Source organism: Mesoplodon densirostris, chromosome 4 (assembly GCF_025265405.1).
Source record: "Mesoplodon densirostris isolate mMesDen1 chromosome 4, mMesDen1 primary haplotype, whole genome shotgun sequence".
In the NCBI taxonomy this organism is placed as follows: Eukaryota; Metazoa; Chordata; class Mammalia; order Artiodactyla; family Ziphiidae; genus Mesoplodon; species Mesoplodon densirostris.
Genome location: NC_082664.1, coordinates 70,448,565 through 70,468,811, shown reverse-complemented (window position 1 = coordinate 70,468,811; position 20,247 = coordinate 70,448,565). Strand labels below are relative to the sequence as shown.

Genomic DNA, 20,247 nt, shown 5'->3' with positions numbered 1-20,247 from the left:
GAGAAATGGAATAAAAACAAAGATAAACAAATGGTAACTAATGAAACTTCAAAGCTTTTGCACAGCAAAGGAAACCATAAACAAGACCAAAAGACAACCCGCAGAATGGGAGAAAATATTTGCAAATGAAGCAACTGACAAAGGATTAATCTCCAAAACTTATAAGCAGCTCATGCAGCTCAATAGCAAAAAAACAAACAACCCAATCCAAAAATGGGCAGAAGACTTAAATAGGCATTTCTCCAAAGAAGATATACAGACTGCCAACAAACACATGAAAGAATGCTCAACATCATTAATCATTAGAGAAATGCAAATCAAAACTACAATGAGATATCATCTCACACCAGTCAGAATGGCCATCATCAAGAAATCTAGAAACAATAAATGCTGGAGAGGGTGTGGAGAAAAGGGAACACTCTTGCACTGCTGGTGGGAATGTGAATTGGTACAGCCACTATGGAGAACAGTATGGAGGTTCCTTAAAAAACTAAAAATAGAACTACCATATGACCCAGCAATCCCACTACGAGGCATATACCCTGAGAAAACCACAATTCAAAAAGAGACATGTACCAAAATGTTCATTGCAGCTCTATTCACAATAGTCCGGAGATGGAAACAACCTAAGTGTCCATCATCGGATGAATGGATAAAGAAGATGTGGCACATATATACAATGGAATATTACTCAGCCATAAAAGGAAACGAAACTGAGCTATTTGTAATGAGGTGGATAGACCTAGAGTCTGTCATACAGAGTGAAGTAACTCAGAAAGAGAAAGACAAATACCATATGCTAACACATATATATGGAATTTAAGAAAAAAATGTCATGAAGAACCTAGGGGTAAAACAGGAATAAAGACACAGACCTACTTGAGAATGGACTAGAGGATATGGGGAGGGGGAAGGGTAAGCTGTGACAAAGCGAAAGAGAGGCATGGACATATATACAGTACCAAACGTAAGGTAGATAGATAGTGGGAAGCAGCCACATAGCTCAGGGAGATCAGCTCGGTGCTTTGTGACCGCCTGGAGGGGTGGGATAGGGAGGGTGGGAGGGAGGGAGACGCAAGAGGGAAGGGATGTGGGAACAGATGTATATGTATGACTGATTCACTTTGTTATAAAGCAGAAACTAATTAAAAAAAAGAGATCTTCTGAAGATAAATACAATATATGATGCATTCTTCCTTATTTTTCTTATTAATAAAACTAGGGGCTACAATCATGTAAGACATTTTGTGTGAATTAAAAATAAGTATATACAGAACATCCTCTTGCTCTTAAGAGTCTGTTGACAACCAGGCTTAAAACTACTTCTGCATATCACTTAGTAAAGTTGGCTTCTGTAAAATAAAATGCAACAGCTGAAATGATGTCACTGTTTCCACTGCGCTAATTAAAACAAAAATAATAGTTCTTTTTGTAATTTCTCCAATAATATTATTAGAGTGCAAGGAAAGGGAAAAACTAAAATACTATTTTCTAAACTACAGCAACAAATAGTTCATGTACTATTTTAAAAATCAACCTCATTTGATGTGTAATTTACAATAAATAAAATGGATATAAGTCTATGAGTTTTGACTCTTGCCCCAGCACGCATGAAACCAAAATCACAACCAAGCCATGAAACATTTTCATCAACCCCCCAAATTTTATTGTACCCCCTGCAGTTGACGCTACCCACATTCTTGACTCAACACAGTTTTATTTTGTCAGCAAAGATTAGTTAGCCAGCTACAGAATTTCATACAAATGAAATCATACAACATGCACTATGTACCCTTTTTTTGGCTGGCTTCTTTTGCTCATTATGTTTTTGAGACTCATTTACACATATGGTATTTGAGATTCACCTGTTTTTATTATGTTATTATCATTTCATTATGTGGTTCTAGGATAACTGCTTATCTGTGTACCCACAGATGGACATTCGTATTTTTCCCCCAATTTGTGGCTATTACAAATATAAGGCTATGAACATTTATGTACGAGTGTTTCGATGGGTATATGTTTTTCATTTCTTATGAGTAAATACCTAGGAAAAGAATTTCTGGGGCATATAAGTGTATGTTTGAGTATATAACTATCCTTACATCAATAACACATTATACTTATTACTGGAGCTTTATACTAAGCCTGAATTCAGTTAGTGTAAGCTCTTCATCTTTTTCCTTTTCAAGATTGCTTTGGATATTATAGGTCTTCTGAATTTCCATACACATTTTAGAATCACTTTGTCAATTTCTACAAAATAAATCTGCTGTGATTTTTCAATGATACTACATTGAAACATAGATCATCTTGGATAGATCTATATTTTAACAATGTGGAGACTTCTATTTTGTTATGAACAAGATGGCATATCGCCCTATTTATTAGTTTCCTTTAAATTGCTCTCAAAAATGTTTTGTAGTTTTCAGTGTACATGTCTTAGATATATTTGCTAGATTTATCTCTAAGTTTTTATATTTTTATGCTATTATAAATGGCTGATTAAAGTCTAATAAACATACAGTAAAATTTGCCCTTTTTAGTGTGCAGTTCTGAAAGTTTTGAAAGATGTATACCATAACCACATGCCATATATGTAGTATACACATCACAGCCAAGATATAGAACAGTTCCAGTCCCTATAGTTTGGTCTTTTCAAGAATGTGATATAGGGGCTTCCCTGGTGGCGCTAGTGGTTGAGAGTCTGCCTGCCGATGCAGGGGACACGGGTTCGAGCCCTGGTCTGGGAGGATCCCACATGCCGCAGAGCGGTTAGGCCCGTGATCCATGGCCGCTGAGTCTGCGCGTCCGGAGCCTGTGCTCCGCAACGGGAGAGGCCACAACAGTGAGAGGCCCACGTACCGCAAAAAAAAAAAAAAAAAAAAGAATGTGATATAAATGGTATCATACAGTACATACATAATTTTGAATCTGACTTTACTTAGTGCAGTGAAGCTGATATTTGTCCATGCTGTTGCATATATCATTAATCTACCCCTTTTCACTGCTGAGGATTGTTCCATTGTGTGTATGGATGAACCACAGTGTAAGTATCTATTCCTCAGACAGTGGAGGGGCATTTAAGTTAGTTCCAGTTTCTGACTATTACAAATAAAGGTGCTATAAATGTTCACTTAGAGGTTTTTGCCTGAACATAGTAAGTTTTTATTTTTCTGGGGCATATGGAAGTATCTGGATAACTTCATAAGAAACTGCCAAACTGTTTTCAAAGTGGCTATACAATTTTGCATTTTCACCAGCAACGCATGAGAGTTCCTGTTGCTCTGCATCTTTGACAGCACTTGGCAATGTTGGGTTGTTAAATTTTAGACATGTTAATAGGTGTATAATGGTATCTCATAGTCTTAATTTACTTTTCCCTAGTGACTAATGATATTGAGCATCATTTCTTGTACTTATTTAACACACACAGACACATCTGCTCAATTCATTTGCCCATTTTAAAAGTTGAGTTATTTTCTTATTGTGGAGTTCTGATAGCTCTTTATATATTCTAGATAAAAGCTGTTCATCAAATACGTGTTTCACAGATATTTTCTTCCATTCTGTGGCTTGTCTTTTCATCCCCTTAACATTATTTTCTTAAGTTTTTAATTTCTATGAAACCCAATTTATCAAAATTTCTTCATGGGTCATGGTTTTGGTTTAATATTTAATAAATATTTGTATAACCTAAGGTAACAGATTTTTTCTTATGTTTTATTCTGCAAATTTTATTGTTTGGGGTTTTACATTTGGGTCTATGATCCACTCTGAGGTAATTTTTTAACAAAGTAAGAAATATGGATTGAGGTTCATTTTTTGCATATTCTGGAAGATCTGTATAAAACTGGTATAAATTCTTCCTTAAATGTTTGGTAGAATTCTCCAGCAAAGCCATTTGAGCCTGGAATTATTTTTTTTGGAAGCATTAAAATTATATATTCAATTTTCTTAATAGATATATCACTACTTAGATTTCAATTTCCTTTAAGTGAGCTTTGGCATTTTGAATCTTTCAAGGAACCAATTCATTTCATCCAAGTTGCTGAATTTACAGGCAAAAAGTTTTTTCATATTATTCCTTTGTCACCCTTTAATGTCTGTAGTGATATCTATTATTTTCTTATATTTGTAATTTGTGTCCTCTTTTTTGCTTGATTAGTCTGGCCATTGGTCTATATATCTGTTTTTATGTCATACTGTTTGATTACTATAATATATTTTGAAATCAGGAAGTGTCATGCCTCCAGCTTTATTTTTCTTGCTCATAATTGTTTGGGCTATTTGGGGGTCTTTTGTGATTCCATATGAATTTTAGGATTGTTTTTTCTACTTCTGTAAAAAATGCCTTGGGATTTTGATAGGGATTGCATTGAATCTGTAGGTTGCTTGGGGTAGTATGGACATTCTAACAATATTAATTCTTCCAATACATGATCATGTGATGTTTTCTATTTATTTGACTTTGCTTAAATTTCTTTCAGAGATCTTTTAGTGTACAAGTCTTTCACCTCATATTTTCATGTAACCATGAAAGTTCTTTTCTGCTAAGTCCATCACCTCTACTATTTCTGAACTGTTTCCATTAGCTCTTTTAATCCTGGTTATGGGTCACATTTTCCTGCTTTTTTATACCTGTGTTTTTTAAATTAGATGCCAGATTTTATGAATTAATGTGAGCAGTTGTACGTTGTTGTCTTCCTTTAAAGAACACTTATATTTGTTTTGGCAAAACATTAAGGTACTTGCAGACTGGCTTTATCTTTTCAAGGCTTACTTTTAAGCTTTGTTAGGGCAGCTCTAGAATAATAGTTGTTCTAGGGATAATTTAGTCCCACTGCTAATGCATGACTCTTTATCTCTATAGAACACTTCAAATGTTCAGTGAAATCTCTTCTAGTTGTCTGGTAGGAACTCGACCATCTCTCAGCCCTACATGGGCTATGAAAAGTTTTCATTTCATAGCTTCTCAACAGTTGCTCTTTATTCTACCTTGTAGATTTTTACCCTATGGACTTGTATTCAGTCTAATATTCAAGTGGACCCTTAACCAGATTTCTGGAGCTCTTCCTTTGTATAGGTCCTACCTTTCCAGTATTCTTCCCCTAAAAATTCTGTTGACTTGGGCACCTTGAGCTCTATTACCTGTCTCCTCTATGCAGCCACAGAACTAGGCTATTCTTGGGTTCTCTCTCCCTGCACTAAACCTCAGATGACTGTAATACCTACCTTGTTTGTTTCCTTTTCTCAGGGGTCACCCTGCATTGCCTGTTGGCCAGGGTCTGTAACAGGCATTTTATGTATTTTGTATTATTTTCTATTTGTTTGGGGCAGGTAAGCATGTCCCATACCAGATATTCTTTGTGAATGAAAGCCAAAGTCTCATGTGCTTTTTAAATATAGAATACCAATCTTTTCTACCCAAACTTTTGACTACTTAATTCTATGCAAATAGCATTTGCAAGAAAAGTAAATTAAAGAAAAATAAAACATCCCTAGTTAGTAAGAGTACATTTTTAATATTACATTGAAATAAATGCAAACTATATTTAATGAAATAAGAATTAAAAATTAATAATTATCATATAACTCTCAAAGCATAGTTTGACCTATCCTGAGTTAAACTTTAACTGTTAAAGGATTGTCCCTGATTGGAATACAAATGTTCTTCAAAATATAATACACTAATTAATGCACAGTTCCTCTTATCATATTCTTTCAAAAACCATGGGTAGCTGATTCTGACTCAAGAGAGAAGAGAAAATTCAAGAGATTCAGTACTTGAGCTGGAGTGAATAGAAAGTAACAGCTGGAAAGGAAAAGATGAAACAGCAATTGTTTCCCCAAAGAAGAGCTAAACTTTACCGCATCGTCTAACAAATACCTTGTCAATGAACCTGTGTGGTGGAAGAATAGGTGGGAATACTGAAGAGGGGCTTAGGAGACAAGGATTCTGCTGGCTCATCACAATTTCAGCGCAACCTGGCCTTTATGCACATGCCCCTTGGACATCTGTATATACTATTCCCTGGTGGTCCTGTATTGCTGACATGTGGACATCACACTCTGTGTCGTGCTTCTTTGTAAGACCATGGGTATAATGTAATCAAAGATTTGGTATTCAAGTAAGGCTTGAATGCCTCACATCCCAATTATGCTTCTTTCTAAGGGTGACTCAGAAAACATTTGGAAAAATCAGAATAACTAGAATAATACCAATATATGCCACACATTAAAGCTATTATTTTAAAAGGCTAAATTGAAAAAAAATGAAGTTAGTATTATAAATGTTCTTGAAGGTTGTTTGTCCAATATATAAATGACTGAGGTGTGGATAGCCACTCTCCCACATTCCCTCCTGCTGGGTCAGAGACATGGCTTTTCTCTCTTCATTAACAAGACATTCAGAAACAGGCTGTAGAGCCTTGTGAAGCAGAGCACAGGGGTGAACATGGAGATGTAGCCTCTCGGGACAGCTGTCATGGCAGCAGAAGTTAAGGGTTCGATTTTTTTTAAGATTGTACCTTTTTTTTATTGACCAGAATAAAATATATGCATATTTGTCTTTTCCTGTTAAGAGAAAACCTTTTATTTTATGTAATGTAACATTCTGCTTGAATGGAAACTATATACAATAAGACTTTCAAAAATTATATTTAAAAATGATGCCTGGAAGGTGAAAAGTGTAAAGGAACAATGCCTGACAACTGAGAAGAGAACATATTGGGGAAAACACTCATGGAACAACATTTCCTAATTTGGTCATAATCATCTGTTTTTACATGAAGGTGTGTGAGCTTTGAAATCTGAAAACCCTCATTAAACTAAACAGGCTTTCAGAAAGGCTCGGAGGCTTGTAAACTCAGCTGGAGCTTATTACAAGATCAGTTCTGTGTTTCTCAGAGGCTTTGTGGTTGTGAGCCCAAACATCTGAGATAAGTGATTTCAAGCTCTCTCCAAGTTCGACTCTAACAAACCTGACCACTGTGAAAATACGGCCAACAATTCTGGCACTGGTCCTTAGCTCTTTAATTCTACCCTATGCTGGAAATCTCTGTACTGCTGTGTGTATCATTTGGCATTTTTTGACCACAGAGCACAATTTACTGTTACATTTCACTATAAATTCTTGGCTGGCCAGACAATGTGCTCCAGAGTAGAATAAATATATGTTTCAATGAGTAGCTGAAATGTGACCTGGCCAAAGGGAACTCTAAGGAACAAAGGGTGCTCTTCCACAGTTGAGGCCAATCACAAAGGGCGAGGAACAAGCAATATCAGAAATAAATTAAGCCATGACTCAGTCAAGCAGAAAAAGAAAGAGAGAAATGGCCTGATTAGGAAATGAAAATACACTGCAGTTTACTTTTGCTAAAAGGTGATGAAAGTCCTGAAATTAAGTTTTTCTGCTCAATAAGAGAACACATCAGGCAGTTGAATACCGCACTCTTCTCATCAAAGATGATTCCCAAGTCATTTTCCAAGGACTCTCCTGTTTACAAGTAGTGACTGGTCATCCTTAATGAGCAAAGAAATTAAAAAGGTGCTACCGCGTCCTAGCTTGACCAAAATCCTCCCTAAGTTTTGTTCCTGGAGTACAGGACAACATGGACACCTTGTAAGCAACTATTTTAATGAGAATTCCTAAACCACTGGGTGAAACTGTCTCTGGATTCCCTTGGAGGAGTTGCACCTGAGTGATCTCAGGATTCCCTTGGAGGAGTTGCACCTAAGTGATGCAGCCATTGAGCTGTAAAAAGCAGGAAAGGGCAGGCACTTAAAGATGGTTCTGAGGCTTCCCTGGTGGTGCAGTGGTTGAGAGTCTGCCTGCTGATGCAGGGGACACGGGTTCGTGCCCCGGTCTGGGAAGATCCCACATGCCGTGGAGCGGCTGGGCCCATGAGCCATGGCCGCTGAGCCTGCGCGTTCGGAGCCTGTGCTCTGCAACGGGAGAGACCACAACAGTGAGAGGCCCGTGTACTGGGGGAAAAAAAAAAGATGGTTCTGAAAGCAGTAGATCCTTAAGATCAGTTGGATCCTTCCAAGGGGTCTCATGGGCGAGAACTAAGACACGAGTCATCAACTTGTATTATTAACTTTGCCTAGGAAATTAAACCTATCCCCTTTTTAAAAAAAGCATCTAATAACAGATTGAAAATTTAAGTGCATAAAAAATTAAGTAAATGAAAAAACAACACAGTGAATAACCATTGGGTGAGTGTCATGTACATAGCACTACAGCTATAATGACAAAATCATGGGATGGCTCAAGCCCACTAAAAGCATGAACACTAGATTTTCACTTAGAAACACAAGTTATAATGTGTCAACGAAAGCATAAAAGAAAAAGTGAATAATCTATTATGTGCAGGCATAGTTCTGAAATGTGTTCAAATTTGGGCACAGGATCTTTTATTTGGTGATTTCATATCCTCAGAAGGAGGCACTTGAAAAGAATTCCACACTATGACCACATAGCTATGTGACTAGTGTCTGAATGTAATCTTAGGAAACAGAAACCAGAAAAAAATTTTTAGACCTTTCTTTTTTCTTCCCCTCCCTCCCTCCTCCACCCAATGCCACCCAAGCTAGGCAGAAAATGAATAGCGCTGAATCAAAGTAACTAAGAACTACTATTAAAGGTAGCACTTTACTATCTTTCCTAGTGGCAATCTATTTTCCTAGAGATCCCTGGTTGAATCATTCATCTCTCAGTCTGAAAGATGTGATTCATATAAATAAATCTGCAATACCTATTTTCATGAAATAGTTTTAAAAAGCCTATGAAAAATTTCAGTTTCTGAAATAAAGACTAAATGATAATTACAGTGTTGACTTTAAGAAGATTCATTATACATTTCCCAGCCATGAAAAACAGCACTGTTGTCCACTGCAGAGCATCATTCTCCATTTGACTTTGCTATTTTCTGGGCCATGGGCGTACTGTCCAAATGCAGATCACCCTGGCAAACAATCACAATCCTTGCCTTGCTTCCTTTCTCGTTCCTTCTCTCACATGAGCACCTGCAATCGTATGATTCTCCATTCCACAAACCCAATGCTGCCCTTGAAAAGGTATGCCTAACACCAGGGGTCTATCAATTTCAGAAATCTTCAAGGTCCAAACCTAGAAACAAGTCACTCTAGTTAGTCCTCCTTTCTCCACTCCACCGCCAAAAACTTCCTTTTCTCATTCAAGACAGAACCTTAATTTATTCCACTCTTGCTTTCCTACAAGCAAATCTAGAATCTGACACACGGATTTTCTTCTGCTTAGACCTCCTTTTTTTTAGCCCTTCTCCTTTCCATTAAATTCAAAATCCCATTGTTTAAACAATCATTTTCATTCATAATTTTAAATTTGGACCTTAGCCTTGCCCTGTATATTTTTACAGTAAAAAAGTAAAAGGAATAAGATATCTGAGAAAAGAAAGAATATACTTTATCAAAGAGAGGTCTGCTTGAAATCTTCTGGAATTAAAGTTTAAAGGTGAAATGGTAGATTTTGATTATGAGATCTGAAAGTCAGTTATACTACAAGACATAGAACATGCATAAAACCTTAACTTGCAATACCGTTGGAGAATAAAGCTAGACTATAAATTCTTCTTCCTTGGGCATATATTGATGTTCTGTATCAGATATTGCTAAAGAAGTCTGTCTAATAAATTATATGCTTATCTTTAAGGCAGCAGATGTGACTAAGTGTGATGCTTAATTGTTGGCAGAGACTTTTATTCTATTTCAATTTGAATAATATGTCACCCATTAAAAAGACAAAAGCAATAAGAAATGACTTAATACATCATTAACTCTAATGCTGCAACGTCTGAGTATAGACTTCCTAGAAGTATTTTAAATCATTATTTTGTTGTATATAATTTTTAAGTTTTAGAATAAAGGTTCATATCAAGCAATTATAGGTGGTAATAATTAATGAGAGCCTCACCATTGTTGTGTAAAAACATATTATCCTGCATTATAGCTTGACAGATTACTAGTCAGTGATAGCTATTAGAAGTCTTAGTAGGCACTCTGAAATTATTCACACAACAGTAATTAGGTGTGTGGATGTGCAGCTTGAAAATGGAAAAAAATGTACTTCACACTCTTTGTCTCACTCTGAATAAAACTGTCATTATAGCATACTGTAGATTTTTTACATTGCATAATAAGGTTACATGTTTACTCATTAATGAACTAACGATAATTGATGCATGTATTGGATAAAATGAAGACTGTGACAGCAACTAAAAAGGCTTTACCAAAAATTAAGAATCATTAACTTTGGAAAAGAAAAACTTCTGGATTATGTATCTTGTCATTTAGAGATAAGTAGACTGATGCCCAGAACATATTACCAAGGTGGCAATGTTAGTAATGCCAGAACAAGGTGAGTGGCTTATGTCTCTTAAAACATACTCCTTGATCTTTCCTCTCAGTTCTGCTTCTCTTAGAAAGAAAATACAGGAAGAGTAGTCAAATGTCCAGCACACAGTGATTCAGAATTGCAAATTCTGAGCACTTTTCTTGGCCAGAAAGTACAGACCCAGGCCTCCAGATTTTGGATTCCGAACAAACCAAGGTAAATGGCTTAATGAGCTTAGTAGCAGCTATTCCCTGGCAATCTCCAGTTCTTACTAGACAGACAAGTCATTAAAAGGGTAGTGACAGTGAAGTAGCTCATTGAAGGATGGCTGACAGCAGAATGGCAGCTTACAGCAGCAGAAAAACTGGTTGAGGTCATTAAGACAAGGGGCTGTTAGCCTTATGCATCCCACCCTCAAAGGAGTATTGCATTACATGGAACTTCAATTAATATTTACAGAATTATTGATCTTTTAGATAAAAAGAAACATATACATAGTATTGAATAATACATTTGAAAAGATTTCCATCAAATTATCTAAAATAAAATTGAAAAATAAAATGTACTCTTATTTGTTAAGTTTGTACATCTGACTACCATCTTCATTGATGATGATAAAGAAAGGCTAACTCTATTAGTGTACACAATTTGGGTTTGTATTTCAGATGCAGGAAGTATAATTTTCCATTATATTAAAACTAAATTTTAACATTAAACATACATAGGCCAATGACTGGGAAATGCTAATTTAATAGCACACATTTGCAACAAAGTACATATGTAATCCTTAAAGATGGTACTAACTTCAAATAATTATAGGACTCCATAAACAGTTTGCCAATTTATGAAAGTCAGTTTAAAAAAAATCAATCTTCAGTAAAATAACTAAATAAATAAGTAAACCATCTCCTTTTTAACTGTTTACTGTCATGTTCTAAAATGTTTAATTTTACTAAATTAATTTTATTCTAGGTAATTTTCATTAAAAAGAATAATGCGATAGATCTAAGTATGTGTAAAAATCAGGGATTATAACAACACTGGAGATAGGTGCGGAAGAGAGGAGAACTTCCTGGATCATAAATACAGAACCCAGGTCATAAATACAGAAATAGACATTTCCTAAGAGTTTGGAGGTAAAATACTTTTCTTACCAAAGCTATCTGAATGATATGCCTTAGAGGAAAAAGGAATGAGTATAGACACTAGCTTTCCAAATGAAATTGAAAAGCTGATGTCATGAATCCAACACTCATGACGAGAGCTTGCCTGGATCACCACAGCGCACAGAATACACATAACACCTCTCACAAGAGGTAGGTACAGATACTGGGCACACCACAAGGGCTCATGTCCTTCATTCACTCAGGAATGAAGCAGACACTTAGGCACTGTGTCCCTAGCTAGAGATATGATGATAAGTCAAACCACAGATGGTCCCCATTGTCATGAGATAAGTCAGGGGAGGCTGTATAAGCAGGAGAGCACAAGTAGGGGAGACAGACATGAGGCAGTATAGCACTAATGAGAGTGTAACGGCACAGTGAGATCAATGTTATAAAGAAATGGAGCGCCATTCTAAGAGAGCATATAATCAAGGAGTATGACAAAGGACTAGACAGGGAATTAGGAAAGACTCCCCTGAAGAGATAACGTTTTAGCTCAGATCCAATGCTCAAACTCAGTAACTTCAGATGGAGGGTGGCAGGAGGCTGGAGTTCCCAGCGGAGCAAGCATCTGTGCAAAAATCTTACATGTTCTTTATTATCCTTAAAAATAATGGCTCTAAGTCTCCTTTGATTAAGGGCAGAAAAAAGTATTGCTGCCATCACCCCTTCAGATCCCACGGTCATACGCACTGGGTCCAATGCCTGCGGCAGGAGCTTCTTTGTAGCTCTGATACCATATGAAACCCAACAAAACATTTAAACAAAACATTTAAGGGGATTTAAGAATCCCCTGGACTTAGACCTAGACCTGAGTTCAATGACTAAATTAATATCTCTCAAAGCATATGTATTTACTCCATGAGAAGCACTATGAAGCTCTATGACAATAAGGTTTGAAATAAATTTGGAAAATGTGTCATACACTATGCCCTTCTTGAAAACCCACCATGCACATTATCATAATTAATGTTTACAAAGAAACCTGTGTCCAAATCATATTTCTATATTTGACACATATGTGGGTATGTATGTGATATACATAATCCATGTATGTGAATACATATATATATTTAATACATACACACATATACTTGTTTAGTTGTTTATTGATTGATTGCCTCCCAGGACCACTGTAGCGATTAAATGAACATATGTAAAGTATTTCTAATAGTGCCAGACCCATGATAAATGCTTGATAAGTATTTGTTGTTATTATTATAGATAATAATTACAACATTTAGTTATAAGTAAGTTAGCTATAATAAAAGCAAGATTTTCCAGCCACTCTGTTCTTCATCAAAAACTCCAGAGGAGGGACAACTCAGCTGCACACGTCAGGCATGCTCAGTGTTCTGCCATTTCTGCTTGGTTCCTTATAGCTCCAATACAGCTCATGTAATTTCTAATTGACTCTAGCCACATCCTGGAACTCAAAAGGCTAGGTAGGCTAAGACCTTCTTCACTCCCAGTTTTGTGAACTTGCTGATACATATATTCATTATATGTAAGATATGTTTCTTCAAAACTAATCTATTTTTGGTGAAAATAAGTTAACTGATTTTTAAACAACTCCCTTCCTTGTATTTATTTATACTGTAATGTTACTGCGTTAATTCCAAGTACTGTAGTAGAACCAAGCAAGGGCCATAGATTTGGATGTTGGCATCCATACTGTGGAATTCCATTGTCCTGATTGTGCTGTTAATGATCCTTTGGTTCCATGGATAAAAATCTGATTTCCTTAAAACCAAATCCCCAAGGAGCTGGTGTATTTTTTTTTTCTTCTTTGTACTGATAAGCAGGCAGTGCATCTGATTTATAGGATCAAAGTTAAAACATTTTCTCTCATTTACTTTGATGTGCCCCAAGATAGGAAGGAATTTTTTCTCCCCTTGTAAAATGCTATACAGCTTCTGGAAAGAATGCTATAGCTTTTGGAAGAGTCAGGAGTGGCCAAAGATAATAAAACCACCTGCCACCCCACCAGACGTAACATTTAATAAATTAGCCTTTCAATTCATTTCTAAGTGGCCAGATGTCCTCAGCTGAGCTCTTTGTCAAGAAAAGGTTTTGGCCCCAGCTACAAAGACCTGTCTAAGCTTATATTAAAAAGATACCTGCAAAGGCTCTTACAAATATCTGTGATGCCTTGGACCTTGATCCAAGTTATTGGGTCATAGAGAAATGTATTCTATTTCCAGCAAAACTGACCAATCTTCTGATACTGTCGCTCATAAAGGCAGATATAGATAATCTGCAGACTAAATCTGAAAAATGGTGAGAGAGAGCAAGTACACTGGATCCCAAGTGAGGTGGAAGTAAAGGATGAAACATTGAGGGGGAAAAAAAAAACAACTATAGATGTTTGTGTTCTTTGATTTAGAGTAGATAGTACAGATGAATATAAAGGTGACACCCTATACTATAACTTAGCATTAAGTAGGTTAGTTTCTTTCATTTTTCATACATATCAAAGGTCACCTATAAATACATATGTATGCTAATATAAAATAACTTGTATTTTCAAGAAGAAAAATAATGATAGCTAGCCTGCCAACAGCTATACTAATACCTCATGACATAAGTTATTCCAGTACAAGTTTATATTTTTATTTTATTGGGTGCCTGGAGACACAGTGGTAAACAATAGACAAAGAGTCCCCACCTTCATGAAAATCTAAGATATCCTACCTATTTTCTCTGCCTAAAATTCATGACTTTATCTTAGTTACCACAGACAATCCCCCAAAAGCTAACTTCTTGCCATTCTTCATCCTGTTCCCTTGGTATTTTATGATCTAATTTGCTTGTACTAATCACAGCACAGTAAAGATGGCAGTCAGTGTGGAACATGTTTTAAGTGAGACATTTTGAGATAAGTTTCTATTTGCCTTTAAAAGAGGGCAGAGTAAAATCCTCTTGAAAGGAATCTAGTTTACAGTGTGAAATCTGAGAAATCTGGGTGATCTGAATAGCCCAGCAACTGCAAGTTATCAAAATTCTCTAATGTTTTCTCAAAGCAACTGGGAGAGGGCTTCCCTGGTGGCGCAGTGGTTGGGAGTCCGCCTGCCGATGCAGGGGACGCGGGTTCGTGCCCCGATCCCGGAGGATCCCGCATGCCGCGGAGCGGCTGGGCCCGCGAGCCATGGCCGCGGAGCCTGTGTGTCCGGAGCCTGTGCTCCGCAACGGGAGAGGCCACAGCAGTGAGAGGCCCGCGTACAGCAAAAAAAAAAAAAAAAAAAAAAAGCAACTGGGAGTTAATAAGAGTGCAGCCCGTGATGATGTCATTTCATCTAGATCCAGTCACCACACTAATTCATATTCCTTTTCACTGGGAGGGAATGAGTGCATATAAAAATTAAAACAAACATTTGAATTGAATATGGTATTTTAAAGTTCACTATATATATGTGTGCCATAGTGATTATATTAGCACTGAAAACAAACTGTAATTTGTTGAACACAGAGAATCAAGAAAATGAGAATCAAAAGAAATTTGATATCTCACTTCAAATTCATAGAAAAGAAAATTCATTAGTTGAGACTGGAACATGTGAAGAATCAGAACATCATGCTTTATGAAACTTCAAACTCAACAATCAGATTCAGATTGCCAGCAAAACACTCAAGATGTATTGCACTCCAAAGTCCATCCCATTTCCCTCATCCCATTTAGAGAAATTCTCCTCATAAGAAGTACTGGTGCTCAATGCATACACTCTCACTTGAAGTGACTGCAGGCAAGCTGTCTGCCCAGCCTCTACTCTCAAGCCAATCTCTTAAGACTGTCAATGACCTTCACATTGCCAGATTCCATGGGTGACTTTCAGTCCTCATAGGCAACATCTCAGCAGAACTTGACTCAGTGGTTCATTTCCTCCTCCTTCAAAACACCTTCTTCCCTTGATTCTGCAATAGAGCATTCTCTTGCTTTTACTCTTACTTGATAAGCTGTAACTTTTCAGTCATGTTTACCAAAACTTTCTCTTCTTTCCAACCTCTTAGATGCTACAGTGTTCAGGGCTCATTCTTCAGAAAGTTTATTTTCTCTATTTATAATCACTCTCCTAGAGGACCTCATCGAGTCTTCTGGCTTTAATGATGATAGACATTTGTATCATCATACTCTGAGTCTGGTGATACAAATGTCCATCTCTGTTAATGAGCTTTCCCCTGAAACACAGACCCATCAATCTAACAACACTCAACATCTCTGCGTAGATATATCTATGAGGTCTTCACATTCACGTGTTCACAACGGAACTCCTGATGTCCTCCCTGCTGCTCACCACCTGAAGGAATGGCACCAACATTCAGTTGTTGGGTCAAAAACCTTAGAAACGGGCTTCCCTGGTGGCGCAGTGGTTGAGGGTCCGCCTGCCGATGCAGGGGACGTGGGTTCGTGCCCCGGTCCGGGAAGATCCCACATGCTGCAGAGCGGCTGGGCCCGTGAGCCATGGCCGCTGAACCTGTGCGTCCGGAGCCTGTGCTCCACAATGGGAGAGGCCACAGCAGTGAGAGGCCCGCGTACCGCAAAAACAAAACAAAAAAAAACCCCCAAAAACCTTAGAAAGATCTTTAAGTTTCCTCTTTCTCTCTCACTTCATGTGTAATCCATCAACAAATTCTGTTAGCTCTATAAAAACGTACAATATACTCCAAATTTAAAAATTTTCACCATCTCCACGCCATGTCCCTAGTCCAAGCCACCATCTCTCATCCAAACCCCAATAACTGCTCAAGCTACCTGCTCCTACTCTTGATTCCACAGTCTATTCTACACACAGGACTTGGAGTCATCCTTTTAAAACAAGTATCATATCAAAGCCCTCTGATGGCTTCTCTTCATACTTAAAACCATCCCACAGTGGTAACCGGAGCCCACAGTGCTCTTACCCCAGCTATTACCTCTCTGCTCTCATGTTCTACCGCTCTTCCTCTACCCTGGCCCCATTACTGTTCTTCAAATAAATCATAAAAAAATTCTTCCTCTGGGCTTTTGCACCTGCTCTTCTCCTCCTGCTTGAAATACTCCTTTTCCTGAGGTTCACATGACTAATTCCTTCATGTTGCTCAAGCGTCCCCTCCTCAGTGAAGCTTTCCCTGACCACCCTAAGTAAAACAACAGCTCCTCTGATTTCTTTTATCCTGCCTCCTTTTGCTTCCGAGAAGTCATCACTATCTGAAGTTATATAATGTATCTATCTTCATTTTTAAAAATTATTATCTGTTTCCCAACTAGAATATACGTTCCATTAGACCAGGGACTTTTTCTATCTTATGCACTATTATAACTTAAGAGACTAGAATAGTGTCTGGTACATAGTATGTGCTCAGTATGAAGTACTGAATGCACGAATAAATTTATAAGTCACAACAAAGCGAGCTCTTTTACCTCACAAAAGTATTAGAGGAATTTAACTATTGTTTCATTTGCCTTTAACCTTACCAACCTATCAGTACTGAAAACCAATTCATGACTTCTCAATGGAGGTTATAAAATATGTCTGGAGACATTTTTAAAAGTGGTATCTAAAAAAAAAAAAAGTGGTATCTAGCAATCCACAGATTTAAAGTGATGATCTCTCTTCATATTCTAATTTCACAATTAAAACATGTCAATGGCCTGTATTTACTGGGACAGTCTGTTCCCCTTTGACTCTTAAAATAAAAGCAGTCTTTATTTTTAGAAATCAGGATTTCCTTTCCCTGCAGAGGTTACAGCCCAGACACATTCGAACACTCAAATGTTTACGATGACTTTGGCAGACTGCTCACACTGGAGAAGCATGTTTCCCCAATATAGAAACTCCAGGCATCCGGGGCCTAATTCTCAGTTTCTGTGCCACTATGGGTATTTCCTCAGTTGACTTATCAGAGAATCTTGTCCTTATCACCTCTGTAAAACTTCAGATTAAGCAAGGAAAACTAAATATGCTAATTCGCAAAATCAATAGAAAACCACACGATCTTGGCTCAGTTCAACACTCTCTTATCAACTACTACTCTCCACTCTCCCCTCAGTCACTCTTCTCGGGGCGTTTCAACTACCAGGCACGCTGCCTTCATGGTCTTCATTCTTGCTGTTCCCTTTGCCTGAAACACTCTTCCACCTAACAGTGCACTGGCACATACCATCTGGTACTGGTATATATCCAAATATCTTTATGTTATAATCTCATCTTGTGCAGTATCGTATCTCTCTGATCACTAAAATGTGACCTCATTTGAGCACAAACTATGTGTTTGGTTTACAGCTCTATCCCAGTATCCAGGACAAGGCCAGGCTCAGAGCAGATAGTCAATAAACAATTGTTGAACAAATGCTCCATAAACAGCACATCTTTACGCTAGTTCCCCTCATTATTCATTGAGAAATTTTTCATTTATTTCAAAACTATTAAGAATAGGCTATTTTGACATCTACTTTAGAATATAATTTTTTTTCTTAGTTATGAAATTACTCATTTTATTGATCTGGAGAACGTTACTGAGATGTAAACAAATACTACTCACAGCTAACAGTTATTAATATATTTCATTAATTTGGGAATTGACATGACTTTGTCTAGGATTTTGTTTCACTGCTTCTCTGGAACTATTTCTTCACTCCATTCTGTAAGTTCCTACAGCCAGTATACTTTAAATAATTTCAATGTAAGTAGCTTCAAAGAATTACACTTTAACAATACAATTCTTCCTAAACACATATGCCAAAACCACTCCAAATACTTAATGTAACAAACATGTCCATGGGCACTGTGTAATCCGGCTATAGAATTACTATTTGAAATATTTCCCAATAGAAATCAGAATATTCTGATTCTATTAATAATTAGAGTAACAGTTATAATTTACTGAATACATATAATGTACTATGATTATGGATTTCAAAATATTGGGGAAAAATAAATTGAAATCTCTACAACCAACCAAAATACATGCTAAAGGAATTAAATATAAGATAAATAGTTAAATAAATAAATCAGAAAGAAATATAAGAGTATATTTATCTGATTAGGAAATACCTTTCTAATCATTTAAGCTAAGAAGCCTTCTGGTTCAAGATGGCAGATGAAGCAGAAACATTAATGTTTCATTTCGAAAAATTCTACTGAAAGAACAGTAAAGTATTGTATAAAGAGAATTTAATCCATGTCACCACTGAACATGGGAGTGGCAAGAAACATCAATGAACCAAACTTTTGACAAATATCAAGGAGATGGAAATCTGATGCAAAAAGATCTCATACAGGCCCTCACCTTTCCTGTGCATATATTTACATGGAGACTGACTACTGTTTCCCTCAGGGTAACCTTCCAAGGAGCAAGGATCTTATCTGCATCATTCACTGCTATATCCTCACACCTAGAACAGGCCAGGTTAATAATAGGTGCTCAATATATATTTGTCTATTGAGTGAATTAATAGCCATTAATAGAAAATTAAATAAATTGAGTCACTTTAATGTACCACTATGCCACCTTTAAAATCCAAGGCCAATCATATATGAAGTTCTCAATGAATACGTTCTGAATGAATGAACAAACGAATGGACAATGGGAAACGAAATATTTAATTTTTTTTTTTAAGAGGGAGGACACAGCTTTTCCAGGGACACAAAGCTAGTACATGATAGCTTGGAGATTTATATCCAGACTTGTCTACTCCCAACAGTCATACTATTTTATTTTTTATTGGGGTATAGTTGTTTTACAATGTTGTGTTAGTTTCTACTGTACAGCAAAGTGGAGTTCCCTGTGCTATACAGCAGGTTCTTATTAGTTATCTATTTTATACATATTAGTGTATATATGTCAGTCCCAATCTCCCAATTCATCCCACCCCCCACCTGAAATATTTAATGTTGTGAGAAATTTGTCTTGATGCTCCAGTAAGTGCAAAGGAAGATTATAAAATAATATAGACAATGGCGCCCTTATTTTGTTAAAAATAAATGCAGTCATAGAAAAAGGATTTGAAGAGAATCGAAAAACATTAACTGTAGATATATCTAGGAATGGGATTGTGGAAGATTTCTTTTTCATTTTTCAAACTTTCTACTACATATGTGTAATCCCTTTATAATTAAGGAGGGGGGAAAAGCTATTGTACAGCAGAAGGACTTGGTTCTGCTGTTCTCCTAAAATTACTCTGCTTGCTACCTCTTCTCCCACTCTCTAGCCAGCCAGCTCATACAACATTATGTGCCAGACTGTAGCCCCATTCTTCAAATACACAGGAAAGGAGGAGAGAAAAATGGAGGGGTGGCAAGCAGGCAGTTACAGAGACAGGCAAGAACCAGGCTATGGGTTGTGATCCGCCTTCCAGGATACAATTGTACAGCCTATTCAGGTTGGAACATACACCAGATACGTCTGTATGTGTGTACATGTGTCCGTGTTGGCATGGTATATAGGGGTCGCTCCTCCAGGGACTCGTTTCCTACCAACAGATTTGGGGTGCTTCCTCCACCACAGTATAGTCCCCAGCACCAAGATGGAACCATGGGGTTACGAACACATCTGAGGTCAGGAAGAACAGGTCAGGCCCACTTAGCTCAGTTACTTAATGGTCATTACGGACCCATGCTTGGTGTCATCTTCCTTACCTATGTACAAATAAATCATGTGGCTGTCTGTAAAGTTGTCAAACAGGGCCTGGCATGTAGTAAAGTGTAATAAATAATCGACATTATTATA

The 20,247-nt window shown here is 37.1% G+C and overlaps 1 protein-coding gene across 1 annotated transcript in view; it reads right to left on the bottom strand.

Moving 5' to 3' along the window:
- PRKD1 (protein kinase D1) overlaps window positions 1–20,247 on the bottom strand; it is a 347,287-nt gene that overhangs the window by 173,355 nt on the left and 153,685 nt on the right. The gene's annotated exons all lie outside the window — the stretch shown is intronic.